The following is a 21,532-nucleotide window of genomic DNA, read 5'->3' as shown; positions in this document are numbered from 1 at the left end:
AAAAAAAGCTTGCATGTAAGCTTCATGGCCAGTGCTACAACTACAGTTTGCGAGGTCCCCATGACCTGGCTTTAGGTATATTTATCAAAGTAATAAATAGTTATTCAATACACTGCTTGGTTAGAGCAGAAGAATAGACTTTAGAGTTCTATGCATTGCAAGAGTAAAATTATGTTGTCAAAATTACTGACTTTTCATTTGCCAAATAATAGGTTCAATATTTCTTTAGGGTTTTAAATTAGCTTGAAAAAATGTAGCATATAATCTCTTTGGCCAATGACATACACATTTCGATAGCTAACCATGACATGTTTTTTGGGTATATTTTTTGATCATATTTAGCCAAAAATTGATCAAGTAAGTCCTCGTTAGATTAGTGTGAAGTATCCCCGCCTGACCTGAAGAGGACCGGGGTTTGATTTCTCGACTGGGAGTTTTGAACTTTCAATCACTTTTTTTGCATGCTGTTTCACTTTGTTTCATTGAGATAACAAAAATGCCTTATCTAAATTGAATCCAGGGTTTATGTCAACTTGAAAAAATCTTGCATGTAAGCTTCATGGCCAGTGCTACAAGTAGAATTTACGAGGTCCCCATGACCTGGTTTTGGGTATATTTATCAAAGTAATAAATAGTGATTCAATACACTGCTTGGTTAGAGCAGGAGAAAAGACTTTAGAGTGCTATGCATTGCAAGAGTAAAATTATGTTGTCAATATTACTGACATTTCATTTGCCAAATAATAGGTTAAATATTTCTTTTATGGTTTTAAATTAGCTTGAAAAAATGTAGCATATAATCTCTTTGGCCAATGACATACACATTTCGATAGCTAACCATGACATGTTTTTTGGGTATATTTTTTGATCAAATTTTGCCAAAATTGACCAAGTAAGTCCTCGTTAGTATAGTGGTGAGTATCCCCGCCTGTCATGTGGGAGACCGGGGTTCAATTCCCCGACGGGCGGTTTTGAACTTTTAATCTCTTTTCTGTGTGCTGTTTCACGTTGTTTCATTGAGATAACAAAAATGCCTTATCTAAATTGAATCCAGGGCTTATGTCAACTTGAAAAAATCTTGCATGTAAGCTTCATGGCCAGTGCTACAAGTAGAATTTACGAGGTCCCCATGACCTGGTTTTGGGTATATTTATCAAAGTAATAAATAGTGATTCAATACACTGCTTGGTTAGAGCAGGAGAAAAGACTTTAGAGTGCTATGCATTGCAAGAGTAAAATTATGTTGTCAATATTACTGACATTTCATTTGCCAAATAATAGGTTAAATATTTCTTTAGGGTTTGAAATTAGCTTGAAGAAATATAGCATATAATCTTTTTGGCCAATGACATACACATTTCAATAGCTAACCATGACATGTTTTTTGTGTATATTTTTTGATCATATTTTGCCAAAAATTGACCAAATAAGTCCTCGTTAGTATAGTGTGAAGTATCCCCGCCTGACCTGCGGGAGACCAGGGTTTGATTTCTCGACTGGGAGTTTTGAACTTTCAATATCTTTTTTTGCATGCTGTTTCACGTTGTTTCATTGAGATAACAAAAATGCCTTATCTAAATTGAATCCAGGGTTTATGTCAACTTGAAAAAAATCTTGCATGTAAGTTTCATGGCCAGTGCTACAAGTACAGTTTTCGAGGTCCCCATGACCTGGCTTTAGGTATATTTATCAAAGTAATAAATAGTTATTCAATACACTGCTTGGTTAAAGCAGGAGAATAGACTTTAGAGTGCTATGCATTGCAAGAGTAAAATTATGTTGTCAAAATTACTGACTTTTCATTTGCCAAATAATAGGTTAAATATTTCTTTAGGGTTTTAAATTAGCTTGAAAAAATGTAGCATATAATCTCTTTGGCCAATGACATACACATTTCAATAGCTAACCATGACATGTTTTTTGTGTATATTTTTTGATCATATTTTGCCAAAAATTGACCAAGTAAGTCCTCGTTAGTATAGTGTGAAGTATCCCCGCCTGACCTGCGGGAGACCGGGGTTTGATTTCTCGACTGGGAGTTTTGAACTTTCAATCTCTTTTTTTGCATGCTGTTTCACTTTGTTTCATTGAGATAACAAAAATGCCTTATCTAAATTGAATCCAGGGTTTATGTCAACTTGAAAAAATCTTGCATGTAAGCTTCATGGCCAGTGCTACAAGTACAATTTGTGAGGTCACCATGACCTGGTTTTGGATATATTTATCAAAGTAATAAATAGTGATTCAATACACTGCTTGGTTAGAGCAGGAGAAAAGACTTTAGAGTGCTATGCATTGCAAGAGTAAAATTATGTTGTCAATATTACTGACTTTTCATTTGCCAAATAATAGGTTAAATATTTCTTTAGGGTTTTAAATTAGCTTGAAAAAATGTAGCATATAATCTCTTTGGCCAATGACATACAAATTTCGATAGCTAACCATGGCATGTTTTTAGCGTATATTTTTTGATAAAATTTTGCCAAAAATAGACCAGGTAAGTCCTCGTTAGTATAGTGGTGAGTATCCCCGCCTGTCACGCAGGAGACCGGGGTTCAATCCCCCGACAGGGAGTTTTGAACTTTTAATCTCTTTTCTGTGTGCTGTTTCACGTTGTTTCATTGAGATAACAAAAATGCCTTATCTAAATTGAATCCAGGGTTTATGTCAACTTGAAAAAATCTTGCATGTAAGCTTCATGGCCAGTGCTACAAGTAGAATTTACGAGGTCCCCATGACCTGGTTTTGGGTATATTTATCAAAGTAATAAATAGTGATTCAATACACTGCTTGGTTAGAGCAGGAGAAAAGACTTTAGAGTGCTATGCATTGCAAGAGTAAAATTATGTTGTCAATATTACTGACATTTCATTTGCCAAATAATAGGTTAAATATTTCTTTAGGGTTTGAAATTAGCTTGAAGAAATATAGCATATAATCTCTTTGGCCAATGACATACACATTTCAATAGCTAACCATGACATGTTTTTTGTGTATATTTTTTGATCATATTTTGCCAAAAATTGACCAAATAAGTCCTCGTTAGTATAGTGTGAAGTATCCCCGCCTGACCTGCGGGAGACCAGGGTTTGATTTCTCGACTGGGAGTTTTGAACTTTCAATATCTTTTTTGCATGCTGTTTCACGTTGTTTCATTGAGATAACAAAAATGCCTTATCTAAATTGAATCCAGGGTTTATGTCAACTTGAAAAAAATCTTGCATGTAAGTTTCATGGCCAGTGCTACAAGTACAGTTTTCGAGGTCCCCATGACCTGGCTTTAGGTATATTTATCAAAGTAATAAATAGTTATTCAATACACTGCTTGGTTAGAGCAGGAGAATAGACTTTAGAGTGCTATGCATTGCAAGAGTAAAATTATGTTGTCAAAATTACTGACTTTTCATTTGCCAAATAATAGGTTAAATATTTCTTTAGGGTTTTAAATTAGCTTGAAAAAATGTAGCATATAATCTCTTTGGCCAATGACATACACATTTCAATAGCTAACCATGACATGTTTTTTGTGTATATTTTTTGATCATATTTTGCCAAAAATTGACCAAGTAAGTCCTCGTTAGTATAGTGTGAAGTATCCCCGCCTGACCTGCGGGAGACCGGGGTTTGATTTCTCGACTGGGAGTTTTGAACTTTCAATCTCTTTTTTTGCATGCTGTTTCACTTTGTTTCATTGAGATAACAAAAATGCCTTATCTAAATTGAATCCAGGGTTTATGTCAACTTGAAAAAATCTTGCATGTAAGCTTCATGGCCAGTGCTACAAGTACAATTTGTGAGGTCACCATGACCTGGTTTTGGGTATATTTATCAAAGTAATAAATAGTGATTCAATACACTGCTTGGTTAGAGCAGGAGAAAAGACTTTAGAGTGCTATGCATTGCAAGAGTAAAATTATGTTGTCAATATTACTGACTTTTCATTTGCCAAATAATAGGTTAAATATTTCTTTAGGATTTTAAATTAGCTTGAAAAAATGTAGCATATAATCTCTTTGGCCAATGACATACAAATTTCGATAGCTAACCATGACATGTTTTTAGCGTATATTTTTTGATAAAATTTTGCCAAAAATAGACCAGGTAAGTCCTCGTTAGTATAGTGGTGAGTATCCCCGCCTGTCATGCAGGAGACCGGGGTTCAATCCCCCGACGGGGAGTTTTGAACTTTTAATCTCTTTTCTGTGTGCTGTTTCACGTTGTTTCATTGAGATAACAAAAATGCCTTATCCAAATTGAATCCAGGGTTTATGTCAACTTGAAAAAAATCTTGCATGTAAGTTTCATGGCCATTGCTACAAGTACAGTTTGCGAGGTCCCCATGACCTGGCTTTAGGTATATTTAACAAAGTAATAAATAGTTATTCAATACACTGCTTGGTTAGAGCAAGAGAATAGACTTTAGAGTGCTATGCATTGCAAGAGTAAAATTATGTTGTCAAAATTACTGACTTTTCATTTGCCAAATAATAGGTTAAATATTTCTTTACGGTTTTAAATTAGCTTGAAAAAATGTAGCATATAATCTCTTTGGCCAATGACATACACATTTCGATAGCTAACCATGACATGTTTTTTGGGTATATTTTTTGATCATATTTTGCCAAAAATTGACCAAGTAAGTCCTCGTTAGTATAGTGTGAAGTATCCCCGCCTGACCTGCGGGAGACCGGGGTTTGATTTCTCGACTGGGAGTTTTGAACTTTTAATCTCTTTTTTTGCATGCTGTTTCACTTTGTTTCATTGAGATAACAAAAATGCCTTATCTAAATTGAATCCAGGGATTATGTCAACTTGAAAAAAATCTTGCATGTAAGCTTCATGGCCAGGGCTACAAGTAGAATTTAGGAGGTCCCCATGACCTGGTTTTGGGTATATTTATCAAAGTAATAAATAGTGATTCAATACACTGCTTGGTTAGCGCAGGAGAAAAGATTTTAGAGTGCTATGCATTGCAAGAGTAAAATTATGTTGTCAATATTACTGACTTTTGATTTTCCAAATAATAGGTTAAATATTTCTTTAGGGTTTTAAATTAGCTTGAAAAAATGTAGCATATAATCTCTTTGGCCAATGGCATACACATTTCGATAGCTAACCATGACATGTTTTTGGGTATATTTTTTGATCAAATTTTGCCAGAAATTGACCAAGTAAGTCCTCGTTAGTATAGTGCTGAGTATCCCCGCATGTCATGCGGGAGACCGGGGTTCAATTCCCCGACGGGGAGTTTTGAACTTTTAATCTCTTTTATGTGTGCTGTTTCACGTTGTTTCATTGAGATAACAAAAATGCCTTATCCAAATTGAATCCAGGGTTTATGTCAACTTGAAGAAAAGCTTGCATGTAAGCTTCATGGCCAGTGCTACAACTACAGTTTGCGAGGTCCCCATGACCTGGCTTTAGGTATATTTATCAAAGTAATAAATAGTTATTCAATACACTGCTTGGTTAGAGCAGAAGAATAGACTTTAGAGTTCTATCGATTGCAAGAGTAAAATTATGTTGTCAAAATTACTGACTTTTCATTTGCCAAATAATAGGTTCAATATTTCTTTAGGGTTTTAAATTAGCTTGAAAAAATGTAGCATATAATCTCTTTGGCCAATGACATACACATTTCGATAGCTCACCATGACATGTTTTTTGGGTATATTTTTTGATCATATTTTGCCAAAAATTGACCAAGTAAGTCCTCGTTAGTATAGTGTGAAGGATCCCCGCCTGACCTGCAGAGGACCGGGGTTTGATTTCTCGACTGGGAGTTTTGAACTTTCAATCACTTTTTTTGCATGCTGTTTCACTTTGTTTCATTGAGATAACAAAAATGCCTTATCTAAATTGAATCCGGTGTTTATGTCAACTTGAAAAAATCTTGCATGTAAGCTTCATGGCCAGTGCTACAAGTAGAATTTACGAGGTCCCCATGACCTGGTTTTGGGTATATTTATCAAATTAATAAATATTGATTCAATACACTGCTTGGTTAGAGCAGGAGAAAAGACTTTAGAGTGCAATGCATTGCAAGAGTAAAATTATGTTGTCAATATTACTGACTTTTCATTTTCCAAATAATAGGTTAAATATTTCTTTAGGGTTTTAAATTAGCTTGAAAAAATGTAGCATATAATCTCTTTGGCCAATGACATACACATTTCGATAGCTAACCATGACATGTTTTTTGGGTCTATTTTTTGATCAAATTTTGCCAAAAATTGACAAAGTAAGTCCTCGTTAGTATAGTGGTGAGTATCCCCACCTGTCACGTGGGAGACCGGGGTTCAATTCCCCGATGGGGAGTTTTGAACTTTTAATCTCTTTTCTGTGTGCTGTTTCACGTTGTTTTATTGAGATAACAAAAATGCCTTATCCAAATTGAATCCAGGGTTTATGTCAACTTGAAAAAAATCTTGCTTGTAAGTTTCATGGCCAGTGCTACAAGTACAGTTTGCGAGGTCCCCATGACCTGGCTTTAGGTATATTTATCAAAGTAATAAATAGTTATTCAATACACTGCTTGGTTAGAGCAGGAGAATTGACTTTAGAGTGGTATGTATTGCAAGAGTAAAATTATGTTGTCAAAATTACTGACTTTTCATTTGCCAAATAATAGTTTAAATATTTCTTTAGGGTTTTAAATTAGCTTGAAAAAATGTAGCATATAATCTCTTTGGCCAATGACATACACATTTCGATAGCTAACCATGACATGTTTTTTGGGTATATTTTTTGATCATATTTTGCCAAAAATTGACCAAGTAAGTCCTCGTTAGTATAGTGTGAAGTATCCCCGCCTGACCTGCGGGAGAACGGGGTTTGATTTCTCGACTGGGAGTTTTGAACTTTCAATCGCTTTTTTTGCATGCTGTTTCACTTTGTTTCATTGAGATAACAAAAATGCCTTATCTAAATTGAATCCAGGGTTTATGTCAACTTGAAAAAATCTTGCATGTAAGCTTCATGGCCAGTGCTACAAGTACAATTTGTGAGGTCACCATGACCTGGTTTTGGGTATATTTATCAAAGTAGTAAATAGTGATTTAATACACTGCTTGGTTAGAGCAGGAGAAAAGACTTTAGAGTGCTATGCATTGCAAGAGTAAAATTATGTTGTCAATATTACTGTCTTTTCATTTGCCAAATAATAGGTTAAATATTTCTTTAGGGTTTTAAATTAGCTTGAAAAAATGTAGCATATAATCTCTTTGGCCAATGGCATACACATTTCGATAGCTAACCATGACATGTTTTTTGGGTATATTTTTTGATCAAATTTTGCCAAAAATTGACCAAGGAAGTCCTCGTTAGTATAGTGCTGAGTATCCCCGCCTGTCATGCGGGAGACCGGGGTTCAATTCCCCGACAGGGAGTTTTGAACTTTTAATCTCTTTTATGTGTGCTGTTTCACGTTGTTTCATTGAGATAACAAAAATGCCTTATCCAAATTGAATCCAGGGTTTATGTCAACTTGAAAAAAAGCTTGCATGTAAGCTTCATGGCCAGTGCTACAACTACAGTTTGCGAGGTCCCCATGACCTGGCTTTAGGTATATTTATCAAAGTAATAAATAGTTATTCAATACACTGCTTGGTTAGAGCAGAAGAATAGACTTTAGAGTTCTATGCATTGCAAGAGTAAAATTATGTTGTCAAAATTACTGACTTTTCATTTGCCAAATAATAGGTTCAATATTTCTTTAGGGTTTTAAATTAGCTTGAAAAAATGTAGCATATAATCTCTTTGGCCAATGACATACACATTTCGATAGCTAACCATGACATGTTTTTTGGGTATATTTTTTGATCATATTTAGCCAAAAATTGATCAAGTAAGTCCTCGTTAGATTAGTGTGAAGTATCCCCGCCTGACCTGAAGAGGACCGGGGTTTGATTTCTCGACTGGGAGTTTTGAACTTTCAATCACTTTTTTTGCATGCTGTTTCACTTTGTTTCATTGAGATAACAAAAATGCCTTATCCAAATTGAATCCAGGGTTTATGTCAACTTGAAAAAATCTTGCATGTAAGCTTCATGGCCAGTGCTACAAGTAGAATTTACGAGGTCCCCATGACCTGGTTTTGGGTATATTTATCAAAGTAATAAATAGTGATTCAATACACTGCTTGGTTAGAGCAGGAGAAAAGACTTTAGAGTGCAATGCATTGCAAGAGTAAAATTATGTTGTCAAAATTACTGACTTTTCATTTGCCAAATAATAGTTTAAATATTTCTTTAGGGTTTTAAATTAGCTTGAAAAAATGTAGCATATAATCTCTTTGGCCAATGACATACACATTTCGATAGCTAACCATGACATGTTTTTTGGGTATATTTTTTGATCATATTTTGCCAAAAATTGACCAAGTAAGTCCTCGTTAGTATAGTGTGAAGTATCCCCGCCTGACCTGCGGGAGACCGGGGTTTGATTTCTCGACTGGGAGTTTTGAACTTTCAATCTCTTTTTTTGCATGCTGTTTCACTTTGTTTCATTGAGATAACAAAAATGCCTTATCTAAATTAAATCCAGGGTTTATGTCAACTTGAAAAAATCTTGCATGAAAGCTTCATGGCCAGTGCTACAAGTACAATTTGTGAGGTCACCATGACCTGGTTTTGGGTATATTTATCAAAGTAATAAATAGTGATTCAATACACTGCTTGGTTAGAGCAGGAGAAAAGACTTTAGAGTGCTATGCATTGCAAGAGTAAAATTATGTTGTCAATATTACTGACTTTTCATTTTCCAAATAATAGGTTAAATATTTCTTTAGGGTTTTAAATTAGCTTGAAAAAATGTAGCATATAATCTCTTTGGCCAATGACATACACATTTCGATAGCTAACCATGACATGTTTTTTGGGTATATTTTTTGATCAAATTTTGCCTAAAATTGACAAAGTAAGTCCTTGTTAGTATAGTGGTGAGTATCCCCGCCTGTCACGTGGGAAACCGGGGTTCAAGTCCCCGACGGGGAGTTTTGAACTTTTAATCTCTTTTCTGTGTGCTGTTTCACGTTGTTTCATTGAGATAACAAAAATGCCTTATCCAAATTGAATCCAGGGTTTATGTCAACTTGAAAAAAATCTTGCATGTAAGTTTCATGGCCAGTGCTACAAGTACAGTTTGCGAGGTCCACATGACCTGGCTTTAGGTATATTTATCAAAGTAATAAATAGTTATTCAATACACTGCTTGGTTAGAGCAGGAGAATTGACTTTAGAGTGCTATGTATTGCAAGAGTAAAATTATGTTGTCAAAATTACTGACTTTTCATTTGCCAAATAATAGTTTAAATATTTCTTTAGGGTTTTAAATTAGCTTGAAAAAATGTAGCATATAATCTCTTTGGCCAATGACATACACATTTCGATAGCTAACCATGACATGTTTTTTGGGTATATTTTTTGATAATATTTTGCCAAAAATTCACCAAGTAAGTCCTCGTTAGTATAGTGTGAAGTATCCCCGCCTGACCTGCGGGAGACCGGGGTTTGATTTCTCGACTTGGAGTTTTGAACTTTCAATCGCTTTTTTTGCATGCTGTTTCACTTTGTTTCATTGAGATAACAAAAATGCCTTATCTAAATTGAATCCAGGGTTTATGTCAACTTGAAAAAATCTTGCATGTAAGCTTCATGGCCAGTGCTACAAGTACAATTTGTGAGGTCACCATGACCTGGTTTTGGGTATATTTATCAAAGTAGTAAATAGTGATTTAATACACTGCTTGGTTAGAGCAGGAGAAAAGACTTTAGAGTGCTATGCATTGCAAGAGTAAAATTATGTTGTCAATATTACTGTCTTTTCATTTGCCAAATAATAGGTTAAATATTTCTTTAGGGTTTTAAATTAGCTTGAAAAAATGTAGCATATAATCTCTTTGGCCAATGACATACAAATTTCGATAGCTAACCATGACATGTTTTTTGGGTATATTTTTTGATCATATTTTGCCAAGAATTGACCAAGTAAGCCCTCGTTAGTATAGTGTGAAGTGTCTCCGCCTGTGATGCGGGAGCTGGGATTCAATTCCCAGACGGGGAGTTTTGAACTTTTAATCTCTTTTTTTGCATGCTGTTTCACTTTGTTTCATTGAGATAACAAAAATGCCTTATCTAAATTGAATCCAGGGATTATGTCAACTTGAAAAAAATCTTGCATGTAAGCTTCATGGCCTGGGCTACAAGTAGAATTTAGGAGGTCCCCATGACCTGGTTTTGGGTATATTTATCAAAGTAATAAATAGTGATTCAATACACTGCTTGGTTAGCGCAGGAGAAAAGACTTTAGAGTGCTATGCATTGCAAGAGTAAAATTATGTTGTCAATATTACTGACTTTTCATTTTCCAAATAATAGGTTAAATATTTCTTTAGGGTTTTAAATTAGCTTGAAAAAATGTAGCATATAATCTCTTTGGCCAATGGCATACACATTTCGATAGCTAACCATGACATGTTTTTTGGGTATATTTTTTGATCAAATTTTGCCAAAAATTGACCAAGTAAGTCCTCGTTAGTATAGTGCTGAGTATCCCCGCCTGTCATGCGGGAGACCGGGGTTCAATTCCCCGACGGGGAGTTTTGAACTTTTAATCTCTTTTATGTGTGCTGTTTCACGTTGTTTCATTGAGATAACAAAAATGCCTTATCCAAATTGAATCCAGGGTTTATGTCAACTTGAAAAAAAGCTTGCATGTAAGCTTCATGGCCAGTGCTACAACTACAGTTTGCGAGGTCCCCATGACCTGGCTTTAGGTATATTTATCAAAGTAATAAATAGTTATTCAATACACTGCTTGGTTAGAGCAGAAGAATAGACTTTAGAGTTCTATGCATTGCAAGAGTAAAATTATGTTGTCAAAATTACTGACTTTTCATTTGCCAAATAATAGGTTCAATATTTCTTTAGTGTTTTAAATTAGCTTGAAAAAATGTAGCATATAATCTCTTTGGCCAATGACATACACATTTCGATAGCTAACCATGACATGTTTTTTGGGTATATTTTTTGATCATATTTAGCCAAAAATTGATCAAGTAAGTCCTCGTTAGATTAGTGTGAAGTATCCCCGCCTGACCTGAAGAGGACCGGGGTTTGATTTGTCGACTGGGAGTTTTGAACTTTCAATCACTTTTTTTGCATGCTGTTTCACTTTGTTTCATTGAGATAACAAAAATGCCTTATCTAAATTGAATCCGGTGTTTATGTCAACTTGAAAAAATCTTGCATGTAAGCTTCATGGCCAGTGCTACAAGTAGAATTTACGAGGTCCCCATGACCTGGTTTTGGGTATATTTATCAAATTAATAAATATTGATTCAATACACTGCTTGGTTAGAGCAGGAGAAAAGACTTTAGAGTGCAATGCATTGCAAGAGTAAAATTATGTTGTCAATATTACTGACTTTTCATTTTCCAAATAATAGGTTAAATATTTCTTTAGGGTTTTAAATTAGCTTGAAAAAATGTAGCATATAATCTCTTTGGCCAATGACATACACATTTCGATAGCTAACCATGACATGTTTTTTGGGTCTATTTTTTGATCAAATTTTGCCAAAAATTGACAAAGTAAGTCCTCGTTAGTATAGTGGTGAGTATCCCCACCTGTCACGTGGGAGACCGGGGTTCAATTCCCCGATGGGGAGTTTTGAACTTTTAATCTCTTTTCTGTGTGCTGTTTCACGTTGTTTTATTGAGATAACAAAAATGCCTTATCCAAATTGAATCCAGGGTTTATGTCAACTTGAAAAAAATCTTGCTTGTAAGTTTCATGGCCAGTGCTACAAGTACAGTTTGCGAGGTCCCCATGACCTGGCTTTAGGTATATTTATCAAAGTAATAAATAGTTATTCAATACACTGCTTGGTTAGAGCAGGAGAATTGACTTTAGAGTGGTATGTATTGCAAGAGTAAAATTATGTTGTCAAAATTACTGACTTTTCATTTGCCAAATAATAGTTTAAATATTTCTTTAGGGTTTTAAATTAGCTTGAAAAAATGTAGCATATAATCTCTTTGGCCAATGACATACACATTTCGATAGCTAACCATGACATGTTTTTTGGGTATATTTTTTGATCATATTTTGCCAAAAATTGACCAAGTAAGTCCTCGTTAGTATAGTGTGAAGTATCCCCGCCTGACCTGCGGGAGAACGGGGTTTGATTTCTCGACTGGGAGTTTTGAACTTTCAATCGCTTTTTTTGCATGCTGTTTCACTTTGTTTCATTGAGATAACAAAAATGCCTTATCTAAATTGAATCCAGGGTTTATGTCAACTTGAAAAAATCTTGCATGTAAGCTTCATGGCCAGTGCTACAAGTACAATTTGTGAGGTCACCATGACCTGGTTTTGGGTATATTTATCAAAGTAGTAAATAGTGATTTAATACACTGCTTGGTTAGAGCAGGAGAAAAGACTTTAGAGTGCTATGCATTGCAAGAGTAAAATTATGTTGTCAATATTACTGTCTTTTCATTTGCCAAATAATAGGTTAAATATTTCTTTAGGGTTTTAAATTAGCTTGAAAAAATGTAGCATATAATCTCTTTGGCCAATGGCATACACATTTCGATAGCTAACCATGACATGTTTTTTGGGTATATTTTTTGATCAAATTTTGCCAAAAATTGACCAAGGAAGTCCTCGTTAGTATAGTGCTGAGTATCCCCGCCTGTCATGCGGGAGACCGGGGTTCAATTCCCCGACAGGGAGTTTTGAACTTTTAATCTCTTTTATGTGTGCTGTTTCACGTTGTTTCATTGAGATAACAAAAATGCCTTATCCAAATTGAATCCAGGGTTTATGTCAACTTGAAAAAAAGCTTGCATGTAAGCTTCATGGCCAGTGCTACAACTACAGTTTGCGAGGTCCCCATGACCTGGCTTTAGGTATATTTATCAAAGTAATAAATAGTTATTCAATACACTGCTTGGTTAGAGCAGAAGAATAGACTTTAGAGTTCTATGCATTGCAAGAGTAAAATTATGTTGTCAAAATTACTGACTTTTCATTTGCCAAATAATAGGTTCAATATTTCTTTAGGGTTTTAAATTAGCTTGAAAAAATGTAGCATATAATCTCTTTGGCCAATGACATACACATTTCGATAGCTAACCATGACATGTTTTTTGGGTATATTTTTTGATCATATTTAGCCAAAAATTGATCAAGTAAGTCCTCGTTAGATTAGTGTGAAGTATCCCCGCCTGACCTGAAGAGGACCGGGGTTTGATTTCTCGACTGGGAGTTTTGAACTTTCAATCACTTTTTTTGCATGCTGTTTCACTTTGTTTCATTGAGATAACAAAAATGCCTTATCCAAATTGAATCCAGGGTTTATGTCAACTTGAAAAAATCTTGCATGTAAGCTTCATGGCCAGTGCTACAAGTAGAATTTACGAGGTCCCCATGACCTGGTTTTGGGTATATTTATCAAAGTAATAAATAGTGATTCAATACACTGCTTGGTTAGAGCAGGAGAAAAGACTTTAGAGTGCAATGCATTGCAAGAGTAAAATTATGTTGTCAAAATTACTGACTTTTCATTTGCCAAATAATAGTTTAAATATTTCTTTAGGGTTTTAAATTAGCTTGAAAAAATGTAGCATATAATCTCTTTGGCCAATGACATACACATTTCGATAGCTAACCATGACATGTTTTTTGGGTATATTTTTTGATCATATTTTGCCAAAAATTGACCAAGTAAGTCCTCGTTAGTATAGTGTGAAGTATCCCCGCCTGACCTGCGGGAGACCGGGGTTTGATTTCTCGACTGGGAGTTTTGAACTTTCAATCTCTTTTTTTGCATGCTGTTTCACTTTGTTTCATTGAGATAACAAAAATGCCTTATCTAAATTAAATCCAGGGTTTATGTCAACTTGAAAAAATCTTGCATGAAAGCTTCATGGCCAGTGCTACAAGTACAATTTGTGAGGTCACCATGACCTGGTTTTGGGTATATTTATCAAAGTAATAAATAGTGATTCAATACACTGCTTGGTTAGAGCAGGAGAAAAGACTTTAGAGTGCTATGCATTGCAAGAGTAAAATTATGTTGTCAATATTACTGACTTTTCATTTTCCAAATAATAGGTTAAATATTTCTTTAGGGTTTTAAATTAGCTTGAAAAAATGTAGCATATAATCTCTTTGGCCAATGACATACACATTTCGATAGCTAACCATGACATGTTTTTTGGGTATTTTTTTTGATCAAATTTTGCCTAAAATTGACAAAGTAAGTCCTTGTTAGTATAGTGGTGAGTATCCCCGCCTGTCACGTGGGAAACCGGGGTTCAAGTCCCCGACGGGGAGTTTTGAACTTTTAATCTCTTTTCTGTGTGCTGTTTCACGTTGTTTCATTGAGATAACAAAAATGCCTTATCCAAATTGAATCCAGGGTTTATGTCAACTTGAAAAAAATCTTGCATGTAAGTTTCATGGCCAGTGCTACAAGTACAGTTTGCGAGGTCCACATGACCTGGCTTTAGGTATATTTATCAAAGTAATAAATAGTTATTCAATACACTGCTTGGTTAGAGCAGGAGAATTGACTTTAGAGTGCTATGTATTGCAAGAGTAAAATTATGTTGTCAAAATTACTGACTTTTCATTTGCCAAATAATAGTTTAAATATTTCTTTAGGGTTTTAAATTAGCTTGAAAAAATGTAGCATATAATCTCTTTGGCCAATGACATACACATTTCGATAGCTAACCATGACATGTTTTTTGGGTATATTTTTTGATAATATTTTGCCAAAAATTGACCAAGTAAGTCCTCGTTAGTATAGTGTGAAGTATCCCCGCCTGACCTGCGGGAGACCGGGGTTTGATTTCTCGACTTGGAGTTTTGAACTTTCAATCGCTTTTTTTGCATGCTGTTTCACTTTGTTTCATTGAGATAACAAAAATGCCTTATCTAAATTGAATCCAGGGTTTATGTCAACTTGAAAAAATCTTGCATGTAAGCTTCATGGCCAGTGCTACAAGTACAATTTGTGAGGTCACCATGACCTGGTTTTGGGTATATTTATCAAAGTAGTAAATAGTGATTTAATACACTGCTTGGTTAGAGCAGGAGAAAAGACTTTAGAGTGCTATGCATTGCAAGAGTAAAATTATGTTGTCAATATTACTGTCTTTTCATTTGCCAAATAATAGGTTAAATATTTCTTTAGGGTTTTAAATTAGCTTGAAAAAATGTAGCATATAATCTCTTTGGCCAATGACATACAAATTTCGATAGCTAACCATGACATGTTTTTTGGGTATATTTTTTGATCATATTTTGCCAAGAATTGACCAAGTAAGCCCTCGTTAGTATAGTGTGAAGTGTCTCCGCCTGTGATGCGGGAGCTGGGATTCAATTCCCAGACGGGGAGTTTTGAACTTTTAATCTCTTTTTTTGCATGCTGTTTCACTTTGTTTCATTGAGATAACAAAAATGCCTTATCTAAATTGAATCCAGGGATTATGTCAACTTGAAAAAAATCTTGCATGTAAGCTTCATGGCCTGGGCTACAAGTAGAATTTAGGAGGTCCCCATGACCTGGTTTTGGGTATATTTATCAAAGTAATAAATAGTGATTCAATACACTGCTTGGTTAGCGCAGGAGAAAAGACTTTAGAGTGCTATGCATTGCAAGAGTAAAATTATGTTGTCAATATTACTGACTTTTCATTTTCCAAATAATAGGTTAAATATTTCTTTAGGGTTTTAAATTAGCTTGAAAAAATGTAGCATATAATCTCTTTGGCCAATGGCATACACATTTCGATAGCTAACCATGACATGTTTTTTGGGTATATTTTTTGATCAAATTTTGCCAAAAATTGACCAAGTAAGTCCTCGTTAGTATAGTGCTGAGTATCCCCGCCTGTCATGCGGGAGACCGGGGTTCAATTCCCCGACGGGGAGTTTTGAACTTTTAATCTCTTTTATGTGTGCTGTTTCACGTTGTTTCATTGAGATAACAAAAATGCCTTATCCAAATTGAATCCAGGGTTTATGTCAACTTGAAAAAAAGCTTGCATGTAAGCTTCATGGCCAGTGCTACAACTACAGTTTGCGAGGTCCCCATGACCTGGCTTTAGGTATATTTATCAAAGTAATAAATAGTTATTCAATACACTGCTTGGTTAGAGCAGAAGAATAGACTTTAGAGTTCTATGCATTGCAAGAGTAAAATTATGTTGTCAAAATTACTGACTTTTCATTTGCCAAATAATAGGTTCAATATTTCTTTAGGGTTTTAAATTAGCTTGAAAAAATGTAGCATATAATCTCTTTGGCCAATGACATACACATTTCGATAGCTAACCATGACATGTTTTTTGGGTATATTTTTTGATCATATTTAGCCAAAAATTGATCAAGTAAGTCCTCGTTAGATTAGTGTGAAGTATCCCCGCCTGACCTGAAGAGGACCGGGGTTTGATTTCTCGACTGGGAGTTTTGAACTTTCAATCACTTTTTTTGCATGCTGTTTCACTTTGTTTCATTGAGATAACAAAAATGCCTTATCTAAATTGAATCCAGGGTTTATGTCAACTTGAAAAAAATCTTGCATGTAAGTTTCATGGCCATTGCTACAAGTACAGTTTGCGAGGTCCCCATGACCTGGCTTTAGGTATATTTAACAAAGTAATAAATAGTTATTCAATACACTGCTTGGTTAGAGCAGGAGAATAGACTTTAGAGTGCTATGCATTGCAAGAGTAAAATTATGTTGTCAAAATTACTGACTTTTCATTTGCCAAATAATAGGTTAAATATTTCTTTACGGTTTTAAATTAGCTTGAAAAAATTTAGCATATAATCTCTTTGGCCAATGACATACACATTTCCATAGCTAACCATGACATGTTTTTTGGGTATATTTTTTGATGATATTTTGCCAAAAATTGACCAAGTAAGTCCTCGTTAGTATAGTGTGAAGTATCCCCGCCTGACCTGCGGGAGACCGGGGTTTGATTTCTCGACTGGGAGTTTTGAACTTTTAATCTCTTTTTTTGCATGCTGTTTCACTTTGTTTCATTGAGATAACAAAAATGCCTTATCTAAATTGAATCCAGGGATTATGTCAACTTGAAAAAAATCTTGCATGTAAGCTTCATGGCCAGGGCTACAAGTAGAATTTAGGAGGTCCCCATGACCTGGTTTTGGGTATATTTATCAAAGTAATAAATAGTGATTCAATACACTGCTTGGTTAGCGCAGGAGAAAAGATTTTAGAGTGCTATGCATTGCAAGAGTAAAATTATGTTGTCAATATTACTGACTTTTGATTTTCCAAATAATAGGTTAAATATTTCTTTAGGGTTTTAAATTAGCTTGAAAAAATGTAGCATATAATCTCTTTGGCCAATGGCATACACATTTCGATAGCTAACCATGACATGTTTTTGGGTATATTTTTTGATCAAATTTTGCCAGAAATTGACCAAGTAAGTCCTCGTTAGTATAGTGCTGAGTATCCCCGCATGTCATGCGGGAGACCGGGGTTCAATTCCCCGACGGGGAGTTTTGAACTTTTAATCTCTTTTATGTGTGCTGTTTCACGTTGTTTCATTGAGATAACAAAAATGCCTTATCCAAATTGAATCCAGGGTTTATGTCAACTTGAAAAAAAGCTTGCATGTAAGTTTCATGGCCAGTGCTACAAGTACAGTTTGCGAGGTCCACATGACCTGGCTTTAGGTATATTTATCAAAGTAATAAATAGTTATTCAATACACTGCTTGGTTAGAGCAGGAGAATTGACTTTAGAGTGCTATGTATTGCAAGAGTAAAATTATGTTGTCAAAATTACTGACTTTTCATTTGCCAAATAATAGTTTAAATATTTCTTTAGGGTTTTAAATTAGCTTGAAAAAATGTAGCATATAATCTCTTTGGCCAATGACATACACATTTCGATAGCTAACCATGACATGTTTTTTGGGTATATTTTTTGATAATATTTTGCCAAAAATTGACCAAGTAAGTCCTCGTTAGTATAGTGTGAAGTATCCCCGCCTGACCTGCGGGAGACCGGGGTTTGATTTCTCGACTTGGAGTTTTGAACTTTCAATCGCTTTTTTTGCATGCTGTTTCACTTTGTTTCATTGAGATAACAAAAATGCCTTATCTAAATTGAATCCAGTGTTTATGTCAACTTGAAAAAATCTTGCATGTAAGCTTCATGGCCAGTGCTACAAGTAGGATTTACGAGGTCCCCATGACCTGGTTTTGGGTATATTTATCAAATTAATAAATATTGATTCAATACACTGCTTGGTTAGAGCAGGAGAAAAGACTTTAGAGTGCAATGCATTGCAAGAGTAAAATTATGTTGTCAATATTACTGACTTTTCATTTTCCAAATAATAGGTTAAATATTTCTTTAGGGTTTTAAATTAGCTTGAAAAAATGTAGCATATAATCTCTTTGGCCAATGACATACACATTTCGATAGCTAACCATGACATGTTTTTTGGGTCTATTTTTTGATCATATTTTGCCAAAAATTGACAAAGTAAGTCCTCGTTAGTATAGTGGTGAGTATCCCCACCTGTCACGTGGGAGACCGGGGTTCAATTCCCCGATGGGGAGTTTTGAACTTTTAATCTCTTTTCTGTGTGCTGTTTCACGTTGTTTTATTGAGATAACAAAAATGCCTTATCCAAATTGAATCCAGGGTTTATGTCAACTTGAAAAAAATCTTGCTTGTAAGTTTCATGGCCAGTGCTACAAGTACAGTTTGCGAGGTCCCCATGACCTGGCTTTAGGTATATTTATCAAAGTAATAAATAGTTATTCAATACACTGCTTGGTTAGAGCAGGAGAATTGACTTTAGAGTGCTATGTATTGCAAGAGTAAAATTATGTTGTCAAAATTACTGACTTTTCATTTGCCAAATAATAGTTTAAATATTTCTTTAGGGTTTTAAATTAGCTTGAAAAAATGTAGCATATAATCTCTTTGGCCAATGACATACACATTTCGATAGCTAACCATGACATGTTTTTTGGGTATATTTTTTGATCATATTTTGCCAAAAATTGACCAAGTAAGTCCTCGTTAGTATAGTGTGAAGTATCCCCGCCTGACCTGCGGGAGACCGGGGTTTGATTTCTCGACTGGGAGTTTTGAACTTTCAATCTCTTTTTTTGCATGCTGTTTCACTTTGTTTCATTGAGATAACAAAAATGCCTTATCTAAATTAAATCCAGGGTTTATGTCAACTTGAAAAAATCTTGCATGAAAGCTTCATGGCCAGTGCTACAAGTACAATTTGTGAGGTCACCATGACCTGGTTTTGGGTATATTTATCAAAGTAATAAATAGTGATTCAATACACTGCTTGGTTAGAGCAGGAGAAAAGACTTTAGAGTGCTATGCATTGCAAGAGTAAAATTATGTTGTCAATATTACTGACTTTTCATTTTCCAAATAATAGGTTAAATATTTCTTTAGGGTTTTAAATTAGCTTGAAAAAATGTAGCATATAATCTCTTTGGCCAATGACATACACATTTCGATAGCTAACCATGACATGTTTTTTGGGTATATTTTTTGATCAAATTTTGCCTAAAACTGACAAAGTAAGTCCTTGTTAGTATAGTGGTGAGTATCCCCGCCTGTCCCGTGGGAAACCGGGGTTCAAGTCCCCGACGGGGAGTTTTGAACTTTTAAACTCTTTTCTGTGTGCTGTTTCACGTTGTTTCATTGAGATAACAAAAATGCCTTATCCAAATTGAATCCAGGGTTTATGTCAACTTGAAAAAAATCTTGCATGTAAGTTTCATGGCCAGTGCTACAAGTACAGATTGCGAGGTCCCCATGACCTGGCTTTAGGTATATTTATCAAAGTAATAAATAGTTATTCAATACACTGCTTGGTTAGAGCAGGAGAATTGACTTTAGAGTGCTATGTATTGCAAGAGTAAAATTATGTTGTCAAAATTACTGACTTTTCATTTGCCAAATAATAGTTTAAATATTTCTTTAGGGTTTTAAATTAGCTTGAAAAAATGTAGCATATAATCTCTTTGGCCAATGACATACACATTTCGATAGCTAACCATGACATGTTTTTTGGGTATATTTTTTGATAATATTTTGCCAAAAATTGACCAAGTAAGTCCTCGTTAGTATAGTGTGAAGTATCCCCGTCTGACCTGCGGGAGACCGGGGTTTGATTTCTCGACTTGGAGTTTTGAACTTTCAATCGCTTTTTTTGCATGCTGTTTCACTTTGTTTCATTGAGATAACAAAAATGCCTTATCTAAATTGAATCCAGGGTTTATGTCAACTTGAAAAAATCTTGCATGTAAGCTTCATGGCCAGGGCTACAAGTAGAATTTAGGAGGTCCCCATGACCTGGTTTTGGGTATATTTATCAAAGTAATAAATAGTGATTCAATACACTGCTTGGTTAGCGCAGGAGAAAAGATTTTAGAGTGCTATGCATTGCAAGAGTAAAATTATGTTGTCAATATTACTGACTTTTGATTTTCCAAATAATAGGTTAAATATTTCTTTAGGGTTTTAAATTAGCTTGAAAAAATGTAGCATATAATCTCTTTGGCCAATGGCATACACATTTCGATAGCTAACCATGACATGTTTTTGGGTATATTTTTTGATCAAATTTTGCCAGAAATTGACCAAGTAAGTCCTCGTTAGTATAGTGCTGAGTATCCCCGCATGTCATGCGGGAGACCGGGGTTCAATTCCCCGACGGGGAGTTTTGAACTTTTAATCTCTTTTATGTGTGCTGTTTCACGTTGTTTCATTGAGATAACAAAAATGCCTTATCCAAATTGAATCCAGGGTTTATGTCAACTTGAAAAAAAGCTTGCATGTAAGCTTCATGGCCAGTGCTACAACTACAGTTTGCGAGGTCCCCATGACCTGGCTTTAGGTATATTTATCAAAGTAATAAATAGTTATTCAATACACTGCTTGGTTAGAGCAGAAGAATAGACTTTAGAGTTCTATGCATTGCAAGAGTAAAATTATGTTGTCAAAATTACTGACTTTTCATTTGCCAAATAATAGGTTCAATATTTCTTTAGGGTTTTAAATTAGCTTGAAAAAATGTAGCATATAATCTCTTTGGCCAATGACATACACATTTCGATAGCTAACCATGACATGTTTTTTGGGTATATTTTTTGATCATATTTTGCCAAAAATTGACCAAGTAAGTCCTCGTTAGTATAGTGTGAAGGATCCCCGCCTGACCTGCAGAGGACCGGGGTTTGATTTCTCGACTGGGAGTTTTGAACTTTCAATCACTTTTTTTGCATGCTGTTTCACTTTGTTTCATTGAGATAACAAAAATGCCTTATCTAAATTGAATCCAGTGTTTATGTCAACTTGAAAAAATCTTGCATGTAAGCTTCATGGCCAGTGCTACAAGTAGGATTTATGAGGTCCCCATGACCTGGTTTTGGGTATATTTATCAAATTAATAAATATTGATTCAATACACTGCTTGGTTAGAGCAGGAGA

The 21,532-nt window shown here is 34.9% G+C and overlaps 4 non-coding genes across 4 annotated transcripts; all 4 read left to right on the top strand.

Moving 5' to 3' along the window:
* The first annotated feature begins 4,106 nt into the window (after nucleotides 1-4,106).
* On the top strand, nucleotides 4,107-4,178 carry TRNAD-GUC (transfer RNA aspartic acid (anticodon GUC)). The gene has a single exon. It is a non-coding gene; the product is annotated as a tRNA-Asp (tRNA).
* Nucleotides 4,179-6,246: 2,068 nt separating this feature from the next.
* On the top strand, nucleotides 6,247-6,318 carry TRNAD-GUC (transfer RNA aspartic acid (anticodon GUC)). Its single transcript has one exon. It is a non-coding gene; the product is annotated as a tRNA-Asp (tRNA).
* Nucleotides 6,319-11,596: 5,278 nt separating this feature from the next.
* Nucleotides 11,597-11,668, top strand: TRNAD-GUC (transfer RNA aspartic acid (anticodon GUC)). The gene has a single exon. It is a non-coding gene; the product is annotated as a tRNA-Asp (tRNA).
* Nucleotides 11,669-18,552: 6,884 nt separating this feature from the next.
* Nucleotides 18,553-18,624, top strand: TRNAD-GUC (transfer RNA aspartic acid (anticodon GUC)). The gene has a single exon. It is a non-coding gene; the product is annotated as a tRNA-Asp (tRNA).
* The last annotated feature ends 2,908 nt before the right edge of the window (nucleotides 18,625-21,532 follow it).

The sequence above is a fragment of the Taudactylus pleione genome, unplaced genomic scaffold, assembly GCF_031769625.1.
Source record: "Taudactylus pleione unplaced genomic scaffold, aTauple2 ptg000117l, whole genome shotgun sequence".
Lineage (NCBI taxonomy): Eukaryota > Metazoa > Chordata > Amphibia > Anura > Myobatrachidae > Taudactylus > Taudactylus pleione.
The sequence above is the reverse complement of the archived record's forward strand: the minus strand, read 5'-3'. Positions and strand labels throughout refer to the sequence as shown.